Raw genomic sequence first — 25,067 nt, 5'->3', positions numbered from 1 at the left:
CTGCACTTCCATTGAGATTGCAGAGATTATTTTCCCCTAACTCGTGAACGAATCTAATTAGTAATATCGGGTGAAATGGAATTATAATACTGTATTACATACATATTAAACTCTGTGTGTGTGTGTGTGTGTGTGTGTGTGTGTGTGTGTGTGTGTGTGTGTGTGTGTGTGTGTGTGTGTGTGTGTGTGTGTGTGTGTGTGTGTAGACGGAGAGGGAGAGAAAGACCTAAGGAATCAGCGTACCACTACTCAGAGTTCATAGGTATCTGCATTGCTTCCAGAGGTAAAAAAAAATTACTTGAGTTATCTATCTTGAGTATATACTTGACGTACTATCTATAAAAACTGACACGTCTTCCATCTATATCACTGGTAGTACTGATTTTATAGAAAGCAGCGTGATTTATCAAGTCTTGGTGGCCATTGACCTCACCATTACAAGCTAACCAACGTTCATTAGTGATTCATCATTCTTATTGTTTGAAACAGTTAAGTACACCATACTGTAATACCAAAGCAGTATTAAAGTGGTTGCACGACTTATTAAAAATAGCAGTTAAATTGCTCTCAAATTACAGTATATGAAGAATACTACGGACTGAATGGTGTGGTTATGGTTATTCTCTTTGATTAAACAATAAAATCGTTATATGAAAACCTTTGACCATAGGCTCAATCATGGCTGATTGGATCTAAGTAACAATAACATATTTACTGCTAAGTAGAACATACTGTCCAAAAGTAAATGTAGAAAGTTACGAACTACATACCATTTCGAATGGATCTCCAATCTGACCACTCGGAGGTAAAGTAGTTTATAACAAGATAACACAAGCGGTGATAATATTTTTCAAATATTTTGATGAGAAAAAAATGAATTGATAAAGCACAATGTTTTTGAGTATCGATTTGTTTGACGAAAGAAACTGATCAATGAAAATAGCCTATCGTTGTCATTTGACCAGCAGGCAAATTGCCTTCCCTTCAAAATAAATACTTGAGACAGTGAGACAATCCGACATTGCTTCTTTGTAAGGAACCATTATTAAACCATGGCAAAAATGTCGAAAGATGTGGTAGTGTTCCAGACTAAATGTCTTATAGTTCTTAATTTCGTTCCTCACTATTTTCTGAGATTTAAACAGAGGTTAAAGAGATTTATCTTCCATTCATCCAGAAACGTCAAAATGCGCACTATATATGCATTGGAAATAATTCAAGTCACTATGTATTCCTACTCAACAAACTGCTGACCTTACGACAAAGAAAATGAATCCTTATTAACTTAATAATCATTATTACAGTTATTAAGAATGTGAAATGATAAAAAAAGGTGGAACACACATTTTATCATGTTATCATCAGTTTTCTGCGAGAGAAATTCGAATCAAGCAATCAATCCCATCTGCGTTTTGACGGTCGTTGACTGATAAGGTGCTTAATAGTAATTTATTGGGTACTGTACCAATGCAAACAGAATTTATACCCATTTGTGGCCTCGTGAAAATTTTAACCCAGGCGAATCCAAATACCCGATGGTGTTATGCACAAACAGATACACACTCACAGACACTCTCACGCACAAGTGTGTGTGTGTGTGTGTGTGTGTGTGTGTGTGTGTGTGTGTGTGTGTGTGTGTGTGTGTGTGTGTGCGCGTGCGTGTGTGTAATTTTTCACTTAATGTTGCGAATTGTTCTTAAAGTGGAGTCAAATATTTTAATACGTTTACCAGCCAGATACCGCGTATCTATCAATTCAAATTAAATTCTGGCCGAAGACGTGTGGATGGTCTTGTATCAGAAAGCGTTTAATGTGGTGTGATTTAGATATATTTCCTTCTTACTACTAGAAGGATTATAGTTGATTGAGTCTGGATCGAATGTAGATAAGATTTTATTTAGGTGTAAAGAAATGTTAATTTTGGTAAGGCAAGGCATGTAAGTCAAAGATTGCAGGAAATCCTCTGTAATTTCATTTCATGTCGTTAGTACAATTATCACACTTCATTAAATAACCTCTCCGTTACATTAAATAGGAATATCACTCAATATCATATTATCTTTTTTTTTTCCAAAATGTTCTAAATTGTGCCTACAGACGGAAGCAGTTTAAAATAAATATTGATTTCTTGCATTACAAGATACCCCAAATCTCTAGTAGAAGTGTTTTTTCGACCTAGTAACGATGAATGATAAAATCAGTATTATCGGAACTTAATTTCAGAACATAAAAGAGACGTAATTGAATACAACAAGAATTTTAGTCTACCACTACAATTTACGCAATCCACCAACATATTAAACTTCCCGGGTCAGTCAGAAAGCAACGATGTTACACTTGCTAAAAATAACAGCCAAATTTTCTTCCAATTCTTCCTTCCCTTATAAGACGGAAGGGCATATTAGATAATGTGCTCCATGTTACATTATACCCGAAAAAAAAAGAACAGAGAGATTAGTCAAAGTTGAAACGTCTTCGATCATGAATCTGCTTAATCAGGACTACCCTGAGTTAGAATGATAAAAAAAAACAGCATCTACGTGACTGACATACTGTCGCAATCTCCTCTATGATGTTACTCAACTTGTTTCAAATAGCAGTGAAGATCTTCGTCAAACTACGCACTACATCTTAAATAAGAAATGATCCATTTGGCTAACGTAGATTACTTGTTCTACATGGACAGATAGTCACATCCAAATCGCATGTAATCATATATATGTTTATTCTGACAAGGCTGACTTCATTGATATAACCCGTATCCATTCCATATCAGTTGTTAGTTCCATTTCCGTATTCATTTCATCCTAGTTAATCCCAGTGACCTTCATCATCGTGTTAGCAAAATGAAAAGGAAGCTATTCTTATTAATTTTGATAGTATGCTATATCAATCACTAGCCTTTCTAATGAAGAATTTCGATAGCCATTAAATTCGATAATCTTTTCCTGGAAATCTCAATCAATTACAAAAATCGAAAAGATGTCTTTTTCTTCTTAAGGTATAGAAAATATTTTCGAGACGCTTAAAACTCCATAGAAATTCGTTACTTGTTTCATTCTTACACGAAGTGAATTGTAAACTTCTGGTAAAACTCAGATAAAAGAAAATATTGATTTTTTGATTATTCACAACGCCTTATTTCTATTTACATCGGATTCAGTATAGTCTCTCACCATTTAATTGTCTCTAAGATAATTTCATTTATCTGTAATACTTCATTTTATCTTTACATATTAATTTATTTATTTCTGGTAAATCATTATGTTGTTGCTAAGGACTGGCTTTCTTAATCAGACAGAAATTTTTGTCATCACAATAGCTTTTGTGTAGTTTTTTTTTTTTTCTTTTTGAAGTAATTATATCAGTGTATACAAAAGTCGATTAAGTTATGCAAGTACATTATTAATCTTTAATTAATGAAAATTTCACTTTCCAAACTTCTTGATTTCTGATTCTAAGATCATGAGGTCACCTTTCTCACAAGGTTGATCAATGGTTTCAGACACATCGATATTGATGTGACCTGTTGACAATTTCTTGCCATAGTGAGCAAGATAAGATAGCAGAAAGAGAGGTATCGCCTTATTTATGGATTAACTAAAACATTTGGTATAAACAACATGCTAGTTATTAATCACTGATTCTTCGACATCGAAATTTACATCGATTTCTGTTTTATCAATATATTCTAGTGTTTATGAAGTTTTCGTTACCCTCTCTTATTAACTACCATCACTGTCCATTGTCACATAATTTATCAATAAACTATTTCCTCCAAAGGTGCTCTTATTCAGCTTAAAAGTCAAAATAATTAACAGAAAATGCATAAACTTACAAATACTAGTTATGGTTAGGTTTTAAGATACAAGTATGTGCGTAAATTCTTAGAGATAGTGCCAAATTCTATTTGCGTTCAAGTCCTCTTCTTTAGAGAAAGGAATTTGTTCAGCTAGAGCAGTAGATTGACAACATCGCTTGAGCGTCCGAAAAATACCGAGCGGCTTTTGTTCTTGCTAGTTATGTTCCATTACTTCTCGCGAAGGCCACCTTGGCTTTTCATCCTTTTCGAGCTCGTTAAAATAAAGTACCAGTGAAGTACTGGAGTTGATGTATTTGACTAACTCCTTTTAAAAAAAGATTGCTGATATTGTGCCTAAATCAGAAACAATTATTAAGAAAGCAGTTAATAACAATAAACATAAATATATATTAAAAAAATTCAAAAAGAAAAATATTTCGCTTGTAGGTCGCGCAAGAATTAACTTTGTTAATCATACGTTTTAGGCCAGTTAATATCGTTACATGGTAGAGTGTGAATGGACAATTTTTGGAGTAAATGAGAGACTAATGTTTCATATCATGTCACTAGCATGTTAAATATAACAGTTGTTAATAATCTTACCTCTTAAATATCTTAGCTCAAGTTGCATTACACTGATACCATATGGGTAGGAACAGTATCACTATAACCAAGGACAGTAATATCATAATTAGCGAATTCTCCTTTTGCTTGAATGCTCTCTAAGCTATAATCAACCTCAATAGTATAAACACTGACAACTATTCCGTTAACATTAACTAACCACAGTAGTATAAAATTAATGAATACTCCGCTAGGGTTAATGCCTTGATAGCGTGAATGTTCATTTAGCTGTCACAAATTCAAGACTGTAAAGTTTCCTATGGATACAGCTAGGAACAGGCTTCTCCAAGTAAATCTATATGTTTAGACGCGTTACAAGCAAACAATATCTTCATGTGTACCTTCTATAATCGAATTAGAATTATTTCAGGGGTGGAGCAATCTTTTCCTAAATATGCCTTACAGTAACTGAGTTGCCAACTCTTGAGAACGTTATATTAGCGTTGCTATTTGATGGTTTTTACAAAACGGTATAAAGACTCAAATTGTTAGAGGAGGGAAGAGGGTGTTTAACCGAAGATCATTAGTGCTGAAATAGCTTTACAAGTGTGAATCTAACCTTGTAAGACATTCACTTACCAATTGAGAGATAGATGTCATTACTTTAATGACAGTCGCGCGTATAGTTTATCAGTTCACTCATATATATTGTGTTTAAACTCTTTTTTCAACTAGGGAACATCTGTTCATGTAATATGTCGCATTGCTTAAGTAATAGAAATCAGTTCTCTCTTAACATATCATTAATCAGACAGGGTAACGAATGTTGTAGTACCAGAAAAGTTGGAAATCCAAAGGCATCTATTGCCAAGAATCAAATCCGCAAAGCTATCATACGATGAGCCACGAGTCATTGTTCAAGACCACCCTGTCAGGGAGCATGGTGAGGAAGAGTGTAGGAAACTGTCAAAGACGTTCATGAACTATCATCATCAAAGAATGAGCTGGAAAGAAGAGCCAGGATGGAGCAGACCTCTGGACACAAAGAAGGCATCTATCAGATTCTGATGTGTTGTCATTGCAGTAATGTTGTATGTTATACATAATTTTTAATTCAATTTGTTTTGAGTGTGTGGTATTGTATTGAATGCGACGGCTGATTGTTTTTGATGGCCTTTCGTGTTGCAGATAAGAAGGGAGACTGTGGATTTACAAGGTGCTACTTTTCATCTGTTGCTTTACAACTAGACTTCAAAGAAATTGGTGTAGTGTTGTAGTCGTGCTGAGCCGTATCTGAAGATGAGAAATTATGTGACTTAATTGCAAGCTGCAAATGAGGCTATAATATGGTTATGTGGTTATGTGGCAAGGCTGTGTGGCACATTATTCGGGAATTTATATTCATAAGTTCTTCTATGTTTCATAGCAATGTAGGCCTGAGATGGAGATTGCAGCCAGTATTTTGTGATGTTTCTTGAGATATTTAGTATATTCTGTACAATCTGCAGTTGGAGAATAGCTGAAAGATTTGCTAATATTTTTACTAGTTAATGTGGTGTGTCTGATCAGAGTTTTGTGTTGTTGCTGAAGTCGTCTTGAACAAAGTTTACGTATAGTGTGGTAATTACTGAAGTGACCTAAAGCCTTGTTGTAAGTTAGAGAATGTAAGTGTTGTCACGAAGAAACTAGTTTTTATTTAGGATGCTCTTGGCATATCGATGAATATTTTGTGTGAAGCAGCTTCAGTTGCGTTTTTGTTTAGCATTAAAATTGTGATGTTTATTGCTTGTTTTCAGATTTTGTAAATTTGCCAATGTTGATATGATTCGATAATGACGTCGGTTAGTGCAATAACTTCTTTTGGCTAGAATGTTTTGAGTGTATGTTTTTGTTTATTTGTTTCTCGATTTCTTGGACCTCTCTCTGGCTTTCCTGGCATCTGTTTGATAGAAAGAAGAAATAACATTGAAATATAGAAGTGGAAGGTACAGAACTTGCATTTTGTGTTTTTGTTTTGTTTGTGATGCTTTTGATGGCTGATTTGGAAAACTGTTTGATACTAATTATTTTCTTGGTGATTTATAGAAATCGTCTGTGACGATTTATGGTTGCATAGAGATTTACAATGATGTTTTGTGGTTGATTTTTTTTTCTATTGCTTGCATATTGATTTGCTGTATGTCTTGTGGATGACAGGAAAATGTTAGCTTTCTGATTTTTTTGTGGGTGGGGGTTATTATTCCCTACATTTTTTAAATATATTTTATCTTAACTGTTTACTTCCTTGATGTTGACTTGCATTTTCGGTAAATGCACTTTCATGCCAGGTCATCCCTGATCTAACATACATGATCAAAACATTCCAGTAGTAACTATCTCACCATTTTTTTACGAGGAATCCATATCCACATTATCTAAGGCTTCTTTTTATGAGACGGTAGATTGTGTGTTGAAAGGGATGGACTCTGTTGCTATATCTAGTAAGTTTAGCGGCGACGTAGAGGCTTCTACAATGACTTATGTTTTTTTCTGTAGCGTCTAGTGTCAGTAATGGAGGCGCAATGGCCCAGTGGTTAGGGCAGCGGACTCGCGGTCATAGGATCGCGGTTTCGATTCCCAGACCGGGCGTTGTGAGTGTTTATTGAGCGAAAACACCTAAAGCTCCACGAGGCTCCGGCAGGGGATGGTGGCGAACCCTGCTGTACTCTTTCACCACAACTTTCTCTCACTCTTACTTCCTGTTTCTGTTGTGCCTGTAATTCAAAGGGTCTGCCTTGTCACACTGTGTCACGCTGAATATCCCTGAGAACTACGTTAAGGGTACACGTGTCTGTGGAGTGCTCAGCCACTTGCACGTTAATTTCACGAGCAGGCTGTTCCGTTGATCGGATCGACTTGAACCCTCGTCGTCGTAAGCGACGGAGTGCCATCATCATCAGTGTCAGTATGTCATATTTAAAGTTTGTCTTGATCTTTGATTTATGATTACATATCACTTACGCGATCGAAATTCTATTTTCTTCCATTGAGATATATTAACAATTATTCTTTGTAAGAGACTTACTGGAGTAATTATAATGGTGAATGCGGTGTTAGATTCGATGAATCTTAATTCTGTTTCTCGGTGGAATTAGTTTTGCTTAACTTTTAAACTTCTTCGTTTTATTCATTGATAGTTTGTGGTTGAGTTATGATGATAATGGAGAAAGAAATTGTGTTCCAAGCAGTTGTTTTCGCTAAGTCTGTGAAGCAGAAAATGATATCTAGAAAGGGATTGCTGAAGTCAATATGGTCAGATATGTAAGGCGGTGAGCAGACAGAATCGTGAGCACGTCGGGCGAAATGACTAGCAGCAGTTCGTCCGCTTTACGTTCTGAATTCAAATTCCGCTTGGGTGACATTGCCTTTCATCCTTTCAGGATCGATAAAATAAGTCCCAGTTGAACACTATAACTGATGTAATTGATTTACCCTTCCCTTAACATTACTGGCCTTGTGCTAAAATTTGAAACTAGTATGGTGAGATAAGTGGTTTGCTTACAGCTTAAGGGGAGATTATGTGCGATGTTGTACCTACTGGTGTATAGTATTCTAATACCAGATATACTCTTTGCATTAACATTTCTATAATCAGGGTATCTGGATAAATACTAAAATGCGTTTATTATGGAAGTCTAGTGTGTGGCATTATTCTATAGTAATGCCCTTATATAAATATAAATAAATAAATATATTCTTGGCAATAAAAAAATGATGGGTCTTTTTCCCTTATGAATTTTTTCACGCTAGCTTCTTGATAAAATTCTTGTAAAAGACTTTATCCTATTATTGAATTAATTAAATACTAAGATGTAGTTGGGTTATATAACCTAGTAGAGTATTTGGGGAGTTTGTTTATGGTATTTATATGTGCTTATTATACAAATTCATTTTATGGCGCTGTTTTTACTTTAAATGCTTGTGTTTCTCGTGTGTGTTGCACCCTCTATGTTTTAGGTGAGTAAATAGATGGCTTTTGAGTTTTTATAGTTTGAGGGCCTGGAAAAAGACGGGTCAAAATCGAGGTCCGACTGGAATATGAGTAATTTTCTTTTTGTCTAATAATGAACAATCTTTTTATTATATTTTTCTAAAAATGACCGATAAAAGCGTTTCCTTGGAGATACAGTATGGCCACACCTTACTTGACTTTATTATACAAGGCAAAGTGGCGTGACTGTTGTTGTAGTAAATATTGATTTCAATTTTGGCGCAAGGCCAGCATTTACGGAGCAGAGGATAATTCGATTACACCGACTCCATTTCTCAACTGGTACTTATTTTATCAAAGCCCAAAAGGATGAAACGTAAAGTCGATCTCGACAGAATTTGAACTTAGAACGCAAAGACAGACGAAATATCGCTAAGCATATTGCCCGGTGTTCTAACATTCCTGCCAACTCGCTGACTTATTGTGGAGTTAAAATTGGTTTCAAATTTTGTCACAGGGCTAGCAATTTTGGGGGAAGGAATTAAATCGATTTCAGTGACACCAGTGCTCAACTGGTACTTACTTTGTCGACCCCGAAAAAATGAAAGGCAAATGCAGCTTCGGCGGAATTTGAACACAGAACGTAGGGACGGAAGAAATGTTATTAATCATATTGACCAGCGTGTTAACAATTCTGCCAGCTGACCGCCTTAATTTTAATCAGCATTTATTTCGTAGTTTCGCCAGCAACTTTGGGGGAGCGAGTAAGTAGATTACATCGATCCACTTGTATTTTTATCGACCCCCAAAAAGGATGACGGGCGAAATAGATCTCCGCGGAATTTGAACTCAGAACGTAAAAACGGACGAGTTGTAGTTAAAATTGATAGGGCTTTACTATTTGTCTTGTGGTTTGTGTTGGATATAAATGTTTGCAGACATTCTGGGGCTTCTTTGATTTATTTATTTATTGTTAGTTGCTAGTTACTGAGCTCTGTCTTTCTTATGCGTGGTGTTTATATATCTTTTTTTCAGTTCGTCTGTGGTTTGTATTTGGCCGATTATTTCTATTGTGTAATTAGGGTTTATTTTTAATATAGCCTCAATAGGATATGTATTTCAGATACTTCTATAATTATATTGTCTGTATTTACTAAAGCGGCTATATTGATGATTGAAGCATCATTTTTGCTTTTAAAATTCGGTAAAAGAATTTTTGCTTCCTTTATTGGCAAATGAATGAGTTCTGAGGATAATTAGTAGAAAGTCTGGGAAAAGCTGAAGGCTTATTTACCATCTCGTTCAAGTAGACGGGTGTGTGGAAGGGGAGTCTAGTATTATTTGAAAACCAAGAAGTGTTGAATGTTCTGAAGTCTCTCCTAATGATAGAGTTTGTGAGATTGTTAAAATGTTTAGGTGTGAAATATAACCCGCTTCGACGGTTGATGTGACCGGTGTGGTCTGTGTGTGTGTGTTTGTCTGTTCGTGTGTATGCGTATGTGTGTGTGTGTGTGTATGTGTGTGTGTGTGCGTGTGTGAGTGTGAGTGTGCGTGTGTTATTTGATATCCATATTTTTGAATGCCAGTTTTCCTTTATAACATAATGCTACCACTGTTGTAACATTATTTGTCCAGTGGTTCTCAACCAGGGGTCCGCGGAATCTTGGTGGTCCGCAAAAGTAATACTGAGGGTCCGTGAACTAAATTCAAGATTTCATATATATGTATATATATAAATCCCGTTGTGTGTGTGTGTGTGTGTGTGTGTGTGTGTGTGTGTGTGTGTGTGTGTGTGCGCGCGCGTGTGCAAAATGTTATAACGGTCGTTTTTTCAATTGATCGCGCTGAAATTTTATACATAGGTAAAAGACGTCACAGTGGATGCATCAGTTAAATTCTCTAACATAATCGTTAGTTTTAAAGTGAGATTTTATCCTTTTTTAATCAAAATCTTGATGGAAAATTCGATTTCAATATCACTTATTGGCTATCATTCCGCAAATCACGTACGAACAGCCGCTATGTTCATCCAATCAGCATCAGAACATTAATTGAAGCTTTCTAATCAATTTCATGAAAGAACATATGTGATGGCAGAACACATGCATCCAGGCATGTCATTCTGTTTAATAAATAAGCTGATACGAAAGAGTAAGAAGACAAGACAATTATTTTGAATAAGTAAAAATGAAATTAAATATTAACTTTAACGAATAAATGGCTCTAATTGGCGATCAGTCGACTGTGGGAATATTTTCTCAAAACAAAATTCAATTGACAGTAGAAAACGATAAATTGATTGGTAATTGAACGTGTAAATTTGGGTGACAAAACAAAATAGGAGCGGTATTTTTCGACTTTTGCGTGACTCACTTGAGTTGGCACGTACATGCCTGTTGTTTATTCTTTAATTCCATTTCATGAAGAAGGAATATCATTATCAACACTTGAAATTATGAGTTTTTTTTTTTATCAGTAAGCATAACTGAACGATATTTTGGCTAATTCTTCTTATTTTTACGAATTTTACAGATCAAATTCATCGGTTACATTCTATAAAAAGCACTGTTCGGTCTGTTCTAGTAGCTTATTCATCCACAAGGTTTGCTACTTTATCTGTCAACATCACATATTGCCGAACCCATTTGAAGTTTTCCGGTTACGTGGACTTAAATAAATTCATTTATAAAGAGTTTTCATTACTTCCAAATTAATATAAGGTAATTTTAATGCTAACTCCCTTTTTTTTCCCAAAGGAAGCCCAGTTTTGGATGTCTTTCATTTTCAGACAAGTCCTAGAAACCGTTTCGATTTGCACATTCTTTTTATTTAAATTTCACACTTAAGTGTGATATTTCTTAGAGATACCCTTTACCTTCTGCTACCTGTCAGTGCCCTGCCGTTTGCATTGATTGTTTACATTTCATCACAGTTGCACTTTTGGTCGACAGAATATCGATTTTCATGAAATACGTTCTGTCCACCTGTACTTATAGATGTGAATGCCCATTCACAACTGTCCGTATCCACGTGGTATTTCGTGCTTACAATATCATTGCAAATAATTGTGCGCTTTAGCGTCGTGGGAATTTTTTTCTTTTTTTTTTTTTTTGGAAATACCATATTTAGTGCTTGCAAACAGCAACGAGGTAAATTTAATTGATTTTTTAAAGATTTATTCATTTACAGATTTTCGATAGGGTGCCTTCAAAAAGCAAGAGTCACATTGGCAGAAAAAAACAAAATATGCTTCCATTTTGCATTCCTTGGGGGAAAGCGAGACAGAAGAACAATATGTGTTTCAGCGTGCTCGCAATACTACTTCTACTTCAACCACCAGAGCATCACAGACTGCTCAACAAGCAGAACTCCGGCGTGCTCACAATGCTGCCTCTAATTCGATCACTAGAGCATCACAGACAGCTCAACAAGCAGAACTCCGGCGTGCTCGCTATGCTGCTTCTACTGCAGTCGGCACAGCATCACAGACAGAGGCATAGACAGAAGCGGAATTACACTAATTTAGACTCCAGCTCTATCACGAACTTACACCGTTTAATGGACGTGGCGGGGAAGTCTGATTTGAATATAATTTGTAAAGTGAGGGGTCGGAATTGTGGTTGTAAGAATGTAGTAAGAATGGTTTCTGAATTATTGCTACGTGGATGTCGTATATGACAAAAGGTTTTAGCTCCATTAAAGCGTACTAATACCGTTAGTGATATATTGCAGATTTTCTTTTACTTTTATTTATTTATTTGTTTTTTTTTTTTTTGTTTTGTTGTTTTTTTGGGTTTTTTTTTGTTAAGAATACAAAACTTATTTGTATGTGTATTATATTTTTAAATGTATTCTCAGCTAACACGTGAATCTGAGAACAGAGATATAGATATTTCATGTACTTTATTTTTTCAGTGCTATTATTCAAGTGGAATTGTATAATTTTTTTAGATTATTTCTAAACGTTGTTGCTTGATAGTGTTTGAATGATTATTATGAAAACATTGTACGACATTTACATTTCTAACGGTTTTACGGACCGCTTCATGCAGAATTAATTCTCCAACTGCTTTTGCACGTGTTGAGAGAGATAAGTTTATGTGTCGTGAATTCTTGTTTTGACCCAACTTCTGATTTTTTCTAGCATGTTATCAGCGTTATTTTGTCCAGATGATCTAAGCCTTTTTGAAGACAGTAGTGATGTATTAGGAGGACGATATTTTTTACAGATACAACGATCAAACACAGGCTTTTTGGAGAGCCCTTATCTATGTTGTTACCATGTTTGCGTAGTGTAAATTTTCTCTTTTGATGTCTACCAAATTTTTGCATTTTGCGTAGGGATGTGGTTTTGATAAATTAGATATTGGCAGCACTTCTAGTTTTCCTTGCTGGGTAATGTTTTGGAAAGTGTGTAAATATTGTGCTGGCTTACTGTTATTGTCAGCAATTTTAATGGCTGTTTCACACAGAGTTATAAATTCAGATTCTGTCCTCCCAAAATGTAAAACAAGATGCTTTTCTGTTCATTTCTGAGTATTGTTTTCTCATCGTTCAACGCAGTATTACATCAATGACAATTATGCTTTCTTTACTAATATATCATTGGCTATCGCATCTGTGTGTATGTGTATGTGAGCATGTGTGAGTGGCTGTGTATGTGTGTAACTGTGTGCAAGTGTACGTCAGTGTGTGTATTAAAACAGTTAGAGTTTCGTCCTTCAGCGATGAAATTTACCAGTGATATTTGAGCTCAGATGTTACTGCAAAGTCGCTCAATAATATAAAGTACTCTACCCCTTCTGATTTTCCCCGTAATAAAAATAAAATCGGTGATCTTTAGTTTCAGGAAAGACCACGAATTTGTGGAGAAATCATACTGTAATTTTATTCAACACGGCTGGTAGGTATTTTAATGACTCGAGCTGGATGAAAAGACAATAAAAGTTTAGTGGGATTTGAACATAGATCATAAAGAGATATAGCTAAATATTGTAAGACATTAACCCGGAACTATGGCCCTCACTTAATGATAAAAATGATGATGATGATGATGATGATGATGACGGCGGTGACGGAGACGGTGACGATCATTTTTTACCTTCAGAACAAATAAAAGTGAAATAGACAAAATGTTTACCAAGCTGCATCAACGGTATTTACCTAAGGTGGAGGTTGGCCTATACAAAATTTTAGTTTTAAATATATTCTTATGCACAGATCAAATATGTTTACTCGTGTTTTTTTATCGTCTGGATACAATTCCTTCATGGCAAGTTATTTTAAATGCATATTTGTTTAAGTTGACATGTCTAAATCGATTAGCATCTATTGATAAACTTTTCATTTTTTAAATTTGCTTCAGAATTTACAGAACATATACTATACAAAGTATGCTTTCGTGTATCGGGCATGAAGTTACGAGAATAAACAAAACATGGTCATAAAATTGTTTTCTATACATCTAAAAAATTCTATACCAAATATACAATCGTTTCTAATTCTATATTTCTAGTAGGCGCAGGAGTGGCTGTGTGGTAAGTAGCTTGCTTACTTCCGGTTTGCTCACTGCGCATGTTTTGACTTTGAGCCCCCAAAAAAAGCAACTTTGAGTGAAGAAAACTTTTTGTGTCTCACTGTGCGAAAATTGTTGTTTTTGTGGGCGTATCTCGCCTCCGAAAAACTTGTGAAAATTTTACTGCTGTGGCCCTGGATTACCTTTATTGGAATACCTTTACTAGAATACTTTTATTTTGGAGTACTTTTATTGGAATCCCTTTATTGGAATACCCATAGGTATTGCTGGTGGCCGGAATTGTGTTGCCTTGACTTAAACTGTCTTCCTTCTTTCCTTTTCTCTGCTCTGTCTTCTGTTCTTTTGTATTTAGTTTGTTTTTTGTGAACTTTTTTGTTGAACTTGTTTGTGAACTATTTTCTGAACTTTTTTGTTGAACATTTTTTTTGCAAACTTGGCAAAAAAGGGAAACACTGTCTTGGAGTGGGAACTGTGCCCACCCAAGCAGTGGTTGAAAGAAATGGAGGAAAGAACAGTGACGCTCCGAATCTACTCAAAGGTGTTGGATAGCGTCACTGTCTTTCCTCAAACTATTATTGAAAAGGAACTTACGAATGTTAATGCCAACTTTAAATATATTTCAAGGGGAGTCAAATATGCAACCGTGTGGTTGCTTTTTGACTCCCCGAGTGAAGCGCGCAAATTTGCGAGTGGGCCCATTGAGGGCAAAGAAATTTTGTTTCTGCCCACATATTGTGGACAAAAAATAACGAGGGCTTGAGTCTGCGGGTTGCCGCCTGGAAGAAAGCCCGAGTGGATAGAGGATTCTTTCCGCCGGGGTCTGGGCGGCACCGGAACCAAGCTCCTCAATGTAAAGATTTTGCCAGCAATTGACTGGGAGGGGTCAAAAGCGGTGTTGACCCTGTGGTCCCAGTCGATTGCGAGTCTGGTGTTTCCAGACTTTCTAAGGACGGCTCAGGCAAGGTATCCATTGATTTTGGAAGGACGCCCTCCTAAATGTCACAAGTGCCTTGAATCCGGCCATTTGAAAAAGAACTGTCCCAAGGGCCGAGGTAAGGCCCCGGAGCAGAGGAAAAAGGAGAATGTGTCCTCCGCCCCACCATTGGAGGGGGAGACGGAGGAAGTCGTGGAGGAGGTGGTCCCCACGAATAGAAAGAGGAAGGTGAGCATTGCTCACCAGGAGAAGTAGAGGTTGCGGGAAAGAAGGAGGACACCTCGGGTGTGCCGAAAGATGCCCCGACCCCGGCAACCGGTAAAAGGGAAAAAAAGAATAGGAGAAACGGGAGACGGTCGGCGGACGTGCCACCGACCGAACCCGTTGCCCCTCCGTTGGGAAGTGTGCCACCGAATCGAGAGGCTCTGTCAGGGGGATTTGTGCCACTGACAGAGCAGGTTACGGGCCCTCCCGGTGATGAGGAAACGGTGTATATCTTCTGTTACCTCAAGGGAGGGCCCGTTGAAAAGTATCTGGATGATCTATTTGACCGTGAGCGTTACGACTGGGCATGTATAGACCATCCACGTTGGCCTCCGCAGGTGGCTGCGGAGGTCTTAAATCATAGTGAAGTCATGGAGGTCGAAAAGGCCTGTCAAAAAGAGGATTTTATTTACTTTCTTTCGGGCGCGCCACTGCGAGATCTCCTGATGGCGACGGGACAATTGCTTGGAGGCCCGGATGAGGAAGATTAGATCTTTAAAAAGAACTTTTATTGAACTTTATTGAACTGCCATTGAATTTTTGACTTTTTTTGGATTTGTATTGAACAATGTTTTCGAGGGGTTATCGATCTGCGGGCGTCGGTGCCTCTCTCATTTTTATTCACCTTTTGTTATCATCCTCATCTCATTAATGTCCGTGTCTAGCCCGCAGCTACTTTGCGTTTGTCTGTCCTTGTTTGTCCCCTCTTTGTAAGGCCTTAATGGCCAATTTAATGAAATAAAGTAGCTTCCTTACCAACCGCATGGTTCTGAGTCCAGTCCCACTGCGTGGCACCTTGGGCAAGTGTTTTCTACTATAGCCTCGGGCCGACCAAATCCTTGTGAATGAATTTGGTAGACGGAAACTGAAATATGTGTGTGTGTATGTGTGTGTGTGTGTGTGTGTGTGTGTGTGTGTGTGTGTGTGTATATTTGTGTGTCTGTGTTTGTCCCACCATCATCGCTTGACAACCGATATTGGTGTGCTTATGTCCCCGTATATATATATCTTAAAGCAGCTTGTGAATTATAGTTACTTGGCTTACCAAATTTCCGTAGTCAGTAAATTTCAATCACTGTTTTACATCATTTATGGCAGTGAGTGTGTCAAAGAGTATCTATTTCGTGGCAGAACCAATATCTCAAGAGAATTAGTTCACCAGCAATGTGATTTCCAGTTTTCTCACCTGCACCTACATCCTCCATCGATATATATCGGTGAAAGTTATACATGCACAGATACATACACATGAATGCATATTTGTGTAAACAATACATTCGTGTGTGCGTGAGTGCGGGCACGCGTGTGAGTGTGGGCGCGCTTGTGTGTGTGCGCATGTGTGTTCTCAAACTTTCGGCGAGCTTCCGACTAGTTTCCATCAACCAGTTTCCGATTACAATGTATTGATCAACCCGTGTGTCTGTAGAAAACACTCTCCTAGGGCACCGCGCTGTTGAGACGAATCTAGAATTACTTGGTTGCAAGCGGACGTTTTTTGTCAGTTAAGCATACCTGCGCTCATCGTTAAATCTTATGCAGAGAATTTCTTTGCCTAGAGTGCAAATATTAACGTTATATATTATAATATATTCACATTAGGTTTGATCAACTTCCGTAATATTGTATGTTAATTTCAAACCTGTTATATTCATTTCGTATGATGTGGAATCTTAATTTCTCAGTTTTCTGTGAAATGTAGACGAGTAAGTAAACAATTATATATAATGTCACATAGTATTGTCTTAAATTTCGTTGGTTACTATTGTGTAATTGACATTGCTTTACTGTAGTATCTCAGGTTTCACTGGTCCATTGGTCATGTTTTTCGTAATTGCTTTGTTTAAAAGGGTATGGAGCATTAGACAGTGGTGGAAATATATTCTCTTCAATTCCTCTTTGAAAATATTTTAAATTATTCATTTACAGGGTCAAAATTGATCGCCTATGATCAATGGTGGAATTCCTTACATCTATGAAACTTGTGTAAAAGATTAAAGTAGACTTAAGATTGTAAAGAAAATAACAAGCTGTAAGCAAGCCTTCAAGATGGTCAAAGTCTGTGAAATCGAAAGTCATTTTCAAAATATTCAAAGATTTTAAACTCTGTTCAAAGAGATATGAATTTCGCAGCAGCGTTTGATTTTTTTCAAATATCAAAACTTTTTTTACAAATACCGCTAAATTGCCTCATACAGTTCGTAGAGCATGGAAATCTAAAGTTTTCATTATATTTAGAAAACTTTTAACTACAAATATGAATTTGTGGTAAATCTTCAACTTGAACAGCAGGTCTCCCCTCCCACAATCATGCGGAAAAGTTCTTTTATCCTTGGCTGCAGTATCGCCGAGTGAGTTATTTTCTACGAAAATCAAATTCTTTATATATTTTTTCAAGAAACCAAACAAATTTAATACCGATGTAATTAAGATGATGTTATTCGGGTGGCTAAGTAAATGACTTAGACTCGAATACTAAAATAAATATTGTACAAGCTCCTTATTCTCACCAATAACCGATTGTGTCTGACCTTCCCCTCCAGCCAAGAAACATTAACTACAATTGACTGTAAACAACTTTATTTAGCCAATTGTTAAATACAAACATCCTAAAAATTTCACTTGACTGTAGATAACGATTTTACAAGATATTCAGTGTAACACCATATGGATATTTTGCCATTGGCTCAATTCAAAAATATTTGTAATCATTGATATATTCAACTTATTTATTACTGACCGTTTTCACTGTTACCTTCAAATTACAGTACAAGCGCTTTTTCTTTTTTTTTTGTGTTGTGCTAACACCATCTTTGGGTTTCGTTTCGCGACAAACAATTTCAGATTAGCAACGTCTTGTTGTTTCATTTTTTTTCCTAAGCGAAAAGTAGAAAGTTTATAAATTTCTGGATACTCGCCAGATATAACTGCTCATAATTGCCATTAAACGTTAATTTTGTTAGAAAAAAAATTCTTTAGAGATTATAAATAGGAACAATAACGGGTGTCGTATCAACTAAATCGAGCATTATTATAATCATGATCAGTATTGTTATAATTAATTACAAAATTAAGACGGCGAGCTAGCAGAGTCCTTGCCGCCACGGATAAAATGCTTAGCGGCATTCCCTCCGGCTTTGAATTCTGAGTTCAGATGCCTCTGAGGTCGTCTTTACTTTTCGTCCTTTTGGAGTCCATAAGATAAGTACAGTTTGAACACTGGGGTTGATGTAATTGACTAACCCACTCCCTCAAATTTCAGGCCTTGTGATTATAATAGAAAAGATTATCAATTTTTTAAATGTTTTACCGAATACTCGGCCTTAAAAATACGTAGGTGCTACTTTCACTGAAATTTATTAATCCCCTTAAGTCACTGCTTTAAATCTGGTTTTGTCCCTAGATAAAAATAGGTCAAACTTCCCTTAGTAAGGTTTTATAACTGCGTTTATGTATGTGCTTTTGCGTGCAGATACACACATGTACATGCATAGGTGGATGGATATATGTATAGTACTCCGTTGTTTACAACGACTAGGGTTCCAGTTGATCTGATCAACGGAACTGACTGCTCTTGAAACTAACGCACAAGTGGTTGAGCACTCCACAGACATGCATACCCTTAACGTAGTTCTCAGGAAGATCCCCCGTGACACAGAATGTGACAAGGCCGGCCCATGGAATTACAGGTACAACTCATTTTTGCTAGCTGAGTAGACCGGAGCAACGTGAAATAAAGTGTCTTGCTCATGTACACAACGTGCCACCGAGAATCGAACTCATGATCTTGCAATCGTGAGCTGATTACCTTAACCACTAAGCCACGCGCCTTCACCTAAAAGAGACGAACTTAGAGGTCTGCAAACCGTTATGTCGCATGGCGCCGGGAGACATCTGTGAAGATATCCAAATATAATGTATATATATGTCAATTCGTGAGGCCCGATACTCTAACTTTTCTCGAACTGGAGGATGGTGAAACTTAGTAACCATAAAATTATGAGAAGCAATTCTCATACATTAAATGGTTCAATGGCTTGGAGATTTTTATTACCACACTAAAGAGGCTGAAATATGTTGTCGATAATATTTTTTCTCCAGATCAGCCGTGCTGCTTGATCAAAGCCGCCCAAGGTGTAACCAAAATATTTTCTTTTTAAGACTAGATTTGATTTAAGTTGGTTTTGGCCAGCTAATTTTAACAGATCCAGCTATCACGCAGGGAATCTACTATTTGCAATGAAATAGATTCTGATGTAAGCACAAGGCCTGCGATTTTATGAAGAGAGCTTATTCAATGCCATCGATTCCAGCTCTAAACTGGTACTTTATTTTATCGAGCCCAAAACAATAAAAGAGAAAGGTAACTTCGGTGAGATTTGAAATCAGAACGTAAAAAGCCGTAAGTAATACAGCTTAACATTTTTCCAGCGCGCAGCCTTACAAAAGAAATACGATATTTAAACTTTAGGGCGGTTCATTATGCTTATAGTATAGAAAGATCAGTAGAGATAGAAACCTCAGCACCTCTGAAGTTGAACTAAGTTATATGGTTGTACAACCATTATTTTCTAAGTATCTTGTCTTTCTAGGAGATATTTAATATATTTTCGAAATTATTCTCTCACAAGGTACACACACACACACACACACACACACACACACACACACACACACACACGCACACGCACACACATACACACACACATACAGATATACATACATGCATACTTACATAAATCTTCTTCAGAGTTTAAGGTTTCTCCATTGAAAGAAATCGAAACAAGTGGAAATCTGAAGGTGCAATGTCTGATGAATATGGAGATTGCAGCAAAACTTCTCAGCCAAACCCTAGTAACTTCTGCCGCGTCTGCAAAGAAGTGTTCGGTCTGGCTTTTCCATGATGAAATACAACTTCCCTAATATTTTGATGTGCTGGACGCTTTTAGTGGATCGCTGCGTTGAATTTATCCAGCTAGTCACAGGAGACATCCGAGTTGGTGGTTCTTTCACTGGGAAGAAACTCGTAAAATGCAACACCCTTCCAATCCCACCAAATTGAAATCATAACCTTCATCAGGTGAAGTTTTACTTCGGAGATTGTTCGTGCTGTTCACCTCGATTCCCCTATGATCAATTTGCGCTTCACATCACAATAAACGATAAACGTTTTTCAACCGCAGTCAACATTCTCTCCCAAAAGGATCGTTCTCTATCACGTTTCTACGAGGAATCGCAAATGGAAATCCATTCGGTGAGGTTGGACTCATTCAAATGATGTGGAACACAAGCAGCAAGCCTGCTAACCTAACCAAGTTGATGCTGATAGCTTTAAGCTTGATCTGGATATTTCGAGAATATATGTGATCATTCGGGTTGTATAACGGGGATTGGTGTCGATGTTAATCTCAGTTGGCCAGGCAGAGCGAGATGCATCTTAAACCAAAAACTTGCCCGATCGACATCTTGAAAATCACTTCTGACACTTACGTTCCTTCAGAGCATCTTTTCTGCTCACAGCACATATCTTGCAGCAGGCATTCACCAGCTTAGACAAGAAGACCGTCGAGAAGTGCTGCAGGAGATTCCGAAGTCGTCTGGAGAGTGTGATTGAAGCCAATAACAATTCTATAGAATAACTTTACTCTTTAGTATTTCGAGATATACTTTATGTAATTTTGGTAAATATATCTGTTAAAATGAGATGTCAGTGTTATTTTCATATCTGCGTAATTTATACGACAATTTATTAACCGCACCCTGTATGTATATATATATATATATATATATATATATATATATATATATATATATATATGCGTGTGTGTGTGCGTGTGTGTGTGTGTGTGTGCATATGTGTATGTATATATAAAATTATGCATATATGTATAGACATATAAACATAATTGCATGTATATGTATGCATATATAAGTATATATATATATATATCGTCATACTAATATATACTTTTGTTATTTACACCACCTGTCCTCGTCTGTTGTTATTATTTGTATATTCTCCCATATATATATATATATATATATATACATATATATATATATATAGGGTGTGGTTAATATATTGTCTAAATTACGCAAATATGAAAATATACATATACGTGTATGTGTGTGTGTGTGTGTGTGTATGATGTATGTATGTATGTATGTACGTGTGTATGTATGTATGTATGTATGTATGCATGCATGTATGTATGTATATCTAAATATATAAATACATACCTAGCTATTGTGATGTAAATGTATAAGTGTATATAAGTATTCTCTTGCTTGGAGCTTGTGTTTTTTGTCTAATATATGAGAATACTCGTCTATCGAGCATTTCAGCGGCTGACATATTTCAATAACATACTTATTTATGAAGTACTAGCATCAGACAGTGTGTCTCAGATTCCACAAGTTATAACTTTAATACATTCCATTAGCTTCGTGAGGATACAAATCATATCCATTTCAATCTGCCTCTTATTTAGCTTTCAATTAGTTGCGATAGAGCTTTATGAATAAACGATTGATATATTATTATGTATTTATACCTACCCACCTGTGTGTGTGTGTGTGTGTGTGTGTGTGTGTGTGTGTGTGTGTGCGGCGCGTGTGTATGTGTGTGTGTGAGAGAGAGAGAGAGAGAGAGAGAGAGAGAGTTTTTGTATTTGGTAGCGCGTCTGCTTGTATGAATGCGTTTCGAATTTCTATTTTTAATTTACAAACAAATTAGAAATAAAATTCGCTGAAAATAATAACAAGAGTTTGAATATTTTATTATACAGAAATGCAAGGTGATAGTGCCTTCGAAGTTCTGTGGTCAATGATTCTTCAGACAGTCCAAAAGTAAGAACGAAACAGTGGGATATATTTAGAATTTATCGATCCTGAGAGCATCTATAAACAATGACAATGGTAATAGACATCCAAAATGTTTCAACAAGGAAGCATATAATATTTGGGAAGAAATGGAATGGTTTATATTTGTTTGCCAACTATACGGTTTCAATTCCATAGTGTGGCACCTTGGAAAAGTGTCTCCTACTATAGCCCCATGCCGACCAAAGTTTTGTGAGTGGATTTGGTATACAGAAACTGAAAGAAGCCTGCCTTGTATATATATATGTGTGCGTGTGTGTGTGTGTGTGTGTGTGTGTGTGTGTGTGTGTGTGTGCGTGTGTATGTGTGTGTGTGTTTGTTTGTTTATGTCTGTGCACGTCTGTGTGTGTGTGTGTGTGTTTGTGTGAATGTGTTGTGCGTGTGTCTGTGTATATATTTGTCCTCTAACATCATTTGACAACTGGTGTTTGTTTGTGTACGTTCCCGTAACCAAGTGATTCGGCACAAGGGGGCCTATAGAATAAGCACCAGGCTTTAAAAGAATAAGTACTGACATTGATTTATTCGACAAAACTCTTCAAAGCGATATCTCTGCATGACTCCAGTTTAATGAATGAAACAAGTAAAACAGAAGATTATAAGACATATGTAAATTTAACGTATGAATACACACACTCCCATTCTATAAAAATATGCGTGTGTGCAAGAAATCATGAAGTGCAGGCAAATCCGCGTGAATCATGCGATTCTTTAAACGTTCTGGCAATACATGGCGTGAATGTGTGATCGCTGTTATTTTTGACCATCAGACAATACCTCCTCGCTTTAGTATATTCATAACTTACGGGATTCACCGGCTAACAGGTGTAAGGAATCTTCTAGATACAGAGTTGTTTCTACCTTGTTGTGTGTCTATTTATTCAAAGCTACTCCACGGCCAGATCGGTAAATATTGTTAGGATCAGCAAACGAATTATCTGCTGGTGTATTTCTACGGCAACGAAAAACAACAGCGATCAGATACTCAAGACCGAATATGCCTGAATGTATTAACAATAAATAAATGCGTTATTGTTTAAATTCTCGTGGAATTTAACACATAATACATAATAATTCCCATAAGCAGGAACTCGTGTTCTAGTGACGAGAGACAACAGTGATCAGTGTGTGTATGTATATATATTTATATATATATATATATATATATATATATATTTATTAATATTTCTAAGTCTCTCTAAAGGAGACTACGGCAGCGGTACTGGAAATTAATAGTTATCGCCAAGCCAACATGGCAGTCCCAAAATTAGGACGAAAGCTGCCGTGAATTAGCTCCAAGAAGCCATCGCCTCTAGCTAGCTATGTGACACACGAAACCTGTGTCCTTTATAACCTTCGAACAGGGGAGGTCAGCAGTGTCCCCCTGCTGGTTTGGCATCTGCAGACTAGACTAGTTTCAGGGTGTTGCCCCTTGTCAATGCAGAGTAGCCAAGCAGGAATAAACCTTCATCTGGATATACATGTGGAAATCCGTCAATGTATGCAGAGTTCATATAAAAGATTTATAACACTAGAATGAACAGACTTTAATCCAAATCGCAGTTGTGTCAGTGAATTAGTAACAGCTGTTAATTTGGAGCCACTGTTGAAACAAATCCAACTGTTGTATTACGGGGACTAAGTACGGGCTTGAAAATAAGCCATACCACTCTTCATCGTGAGTTGAAAAAGCTTGGTAAAGTGTCAACGGTTGGAAAATGGGTACCACATGATATCGCTGCAAACACTTGCAAACAACGTTTTGACTACTGTGCATCACTGCGCTCTCATGAATTGCATATTTATTTCAATAGAGATGAAAAATGGACACTTCACCATAATGTTAAGTAAAGACGTCAGTGAATCAGTCGTAGTGAAGCGCCAGCACAGCAACCCCAAAGTGTCCTCCATTCAAGGAAGATTCTTCTGGATATATAGTGGGGCATGTGTGGAATAATTCATCATGAGCTTCTCGAGGATAATCAACCAATAACAGTCGATCTATACTATCAACAACTAACACGTTTGAAAGCAGTTTCGCAGTAGAAAGTCCATCGCTAACAAACAGAAAAGGTGTCATCCTTCATCATGAGAACGCTAGAGCTCACACTGTACAAAAGACCAATGTTCATCTAGAAAAATATGCCTGAGAAATTATGAATTAGTCACCATGTTCTCCAGACCTTACACCTACAGATTACCATCTCGTTAGAAGTTTACAAAATAATTTGAGTCATTAAGACTTGCTTCAAGAGTAAAAGTTGAAAATGAATCAATTTCCTTTTTCACTTCTATATCTATAGAATTTCATGAACGCAGCCTTAAAAAGCTTATCGACAGATGGAAAAAGGTCAAAGAGAAGAACGATGACTATATTAATGATTAAATAAATCAGATATTGTTTTTTATTGTATTAATGGGCCTTAAAAAACGGACAGAACTTTCGTTACAACCTGATATCTCCACATATCGTTTACGACCAAAAGTGTAATCTTATAGACAAAAGCGTATATGACTAATGATACAAATAATTGTAATACGTATTGGTAGACCTTAAACACAGAGATATGCTCTAACTATCCTCTACGGAACAGGGGCCTCTAAAGAAACATTATTTGTAAGGCTCAAAAATGTATGATGGCCTCTCTGAAAACACATATACAACCAGTTCCTTGTTTTAAAGTCAAAGAGAAGAGCTTCACTGCTTTACTTTCAAACTTCATCAGCAGCTTCAAGGCTTAGTGCGAGAAGATCCCATTATCGGGGGCAATAATGCAAGAATAAAGAAATACAATAGGCAGAGAAGCAAGCTGTACGAGATGCTTTCCTGAAGTTTTGAGATTTTTGAAAGGGAGGCAGTAATAACTGCCCTACGTTACTGTAATTTTAGATAGTCATTACTATACATATAATAAGCTGACTGCCAGCTTTTGTTATTCCTGATTGAAGAAGACAGCTTCGGTTGTACTTTGAAAACAACCTATTAAACACTGCTTCTCACTGATGACTAGCTTGCAGAATGCGGTCAGGAAGTGAAGACAATCTGGAAGCTCGCTATGCGATAATGTATTGTGTCAAACCGGGCAAAACGCTACCGAAAATTATGAAATGCTCCTGA

The sequence above is a fragment of the Octopus bimaculoides genome, chromosome 3, assembly GCF_046866305.1.
Source record: "Octopus bimaculoides isolate indiv1 chromosome 3, ASM4686630v1, whole genome shotgun sequence".
Lineage (NCBI taxonomy): Eukaryota > Metazoa > Mollusca > Cephalopoda > Octopoda > Octopodidae > Octopus > Octopus bimaculoides.
The sequence above is the reverse complement of the archived record's forward strand: the minus strand, read 5'-3'. Positions refer to the sequence as shown.